Genomic DNA, 2,356 nt, shown 5'->3' with positions numbered 1-2,356 from the left:
TTTGGGTTTGTTTTACTACCATAGGAGGATTTTTGAACTGTAAATGCACTCAGCTGCAACAAAAACGCAAAACGAAGGCTGTGAGCTGCACTGTGCCTTTAATATAAAAAAGAACAGAAAAAAAGATCAATAAAGACGGATGCTCCCCGATAAAAAAGAAAAAAAAAAGAAAAAAAAAAGAAAGGGTTGAAGCTGCCTGCCAACTGACATAAAAATTTAAAAAAAGGAGAAAAAAAGTTCAACATAATCATTTTAATTTATTTTTCTCCCTAACATTCAGGTCAACAAAGTCATTGTCATAGCTAGGCAGTCATTCGATTCCAAGACAATCATCACAGGTTTGAACCGACCCTTTCGTTTAACCATTCAAAAAACAACAGCAATAACGCTGTTAGTACTACAGCGCGCTCAACGTTCGCCCTTTTGAACTCGCGATGAGACTTGTTTCTTCTGGTCGCCAAGCTTACTGTTAACAAACGTATGTACTAGTTGGGATTCCCCCTATTTTCGCGACCTTGACCGAATACTCTCGAAGTCAGCACTACGGCGTTCATGGAAAGGGAACAGTTAGAAAGTTAACTTCGGGAGTTCCCACTTTCAAAAGAGGCCTCTACTTTCAGTGTTTCTGACTTCCAGTTCATGCATACGGGCCCAGAAGTATGACCAGCCATGCCACCGAGCCTGAGGCGGCTGAAATATTACCAGAGAAATCTCGTCGTTCAAATCAACCGCTGGATACCTGAAGCTCGCAGCCGTCCCGATCACCTGTTGAACTCTTTTCCACTTGACTGGCTGCTGCCATCTCAGTCTCGCTCCCAGTCAACCAGGGTTCCGCATGACTGATTATCAACACACACACACACAGGCCGTATAGCTATGCACAAGCCACACTACACTACAGGCCTACACTAAGTGAACCAGTGAAGAAAAAGGAAGTGAGAGCAAGATATTATGTTGTGTGTTGACGTGTGTAGATTATAATGAGGGGGCGGTTGTCTATATGTCAAACAGTGAACAGTCAAAAAGCATATAGCCTTCAGTTTGCTTTTGGACGAGTGTCCGGAATGTCATTACTGACGACACTTGGATATGTACGAAATGACAGGTAGAACGAAAGTTGACCAAGGTGCGACTCTACTTTCTGTCAACATATGTCGGTCCAACAGTAAACAGTATAGACGTTTTGCTTTTTGACCTGTGTCATCCGTAATGGTGTTATTACTGACGACACTTCGACATGTCATGTGTAAAATGGCAGGTAGGAAAGAAGTTTACCTAAGTACGACTCTGCATTGGAGTCAATTTGTGTACCCCCCAAGAATGTGTGAGCTAAATTAGAACCGTTAGCCGCTTCGTTAGCCGTGCAGTGAACGTAAACCTGACAAGAGAAAGTCGGTAAATTAGTTTAGCCCACCACGATACAAGGACAGGATTTCGGATAGTAAATGTATACCTGCTCTTCAGTCAACGAGACAGACCAAAGCAGTGTGTATGGTTAGCCGGACAGTCAGTTGGGAGATCATGACAGTGACTGTGTGTGATACAGTGTAGATCTTTATCAAAACGTGACAGCAGTAGCGAAAAGACACAGGTTCTACCGTGTAAAAACGACAGTGTTAATTACCTGTTTAACCCACAGTTGAGCCTACAACCAAAACAACTTTGGAGAATATACAGCATATCCCACAGGGGTTTGTTCTTAGTGCTGACACTCTCTGGAACAACCCTCCGACCCTGTTTGTCCTCCCACAGGCTGTTTGACAAAACAATGCATACCTGTTGTGGACGCTGAATGACATTACCTGTGTTCTGGCATCCTCCCGAAAGTGACACGGACTTCTTGCACCTGTCTGGTAAGAATCGTGTCAGTCTGTGTGTGCACTAACATCTGAGAAACAAAGGGAATTGGAAGTGAGCGCTCTGCATGCACACGACTGACGTGTACAGCATAGTGACGTCACAGTTATGCGGAACTATTCTTCTGGCAACTCAGGAAATATCAAGCATTGACACACACACACACACACAGACACACACACAGACACACACACACACATATACACACACACACACACACACACACACACACACACACGCACACACATACACACACACACACACCCACACACACACACAGACACACACACACACATGCACGTACACGCACACGTACACCGCACACACACAAACACACACACGTGACACACACACTTACACACTTACACACACATACATACACACACACACACACACACACACACACACACACACCTGGTGACTGCTGTCGAGATTTAAATCGGAGTATGAAGATGGGACGGACAGAAAGCACCAGGCGAACTGAGCATAGGTTGGGCAC

General features: G+C 44.5%; 1 protein-coding gene across 1 annotated transcript in view; it reads left to right on the top strand.

Moving 5' to 3' along the window:
• Positions 1–905: 905 nt before the first annotated feature.
• The window catches only part of LOC138970517 (ras and EF-hand domain-containing protein homolog), a 107,712-nt gene continuing 106,261 nt past the window's right edge, over positions 906–2,356 (top strand). Inside the window, exon 1 of the mRNA XM_070342971.1 lies at positions 906–1,853. The gene's annotated coding sequence lies outside the window, so the exon portion shown is untranslated. The remainder of the gene's footprint in view (positions 1,854–2,356) is intronic.

This window comes from Littorina saxatilis, linkage group LG7 (assembly GCF_037325665.1).
Source record: "Littorina saxatilis isolate snail1 linkage group LG7, US_GU_Lsax_2.0, whole genome shotgun sequence".
Classification (NCBI taxonomy): domain Eukaryota; kingdom Metazoa; phylum Mollusca; class Gastropoda; order Littorinimorpha; family Littorinidae; genus Littorina; species Littorina saxatilis.
This window is presented reverse-complemented; position numbering and strand designations above follow the sequence as displayed.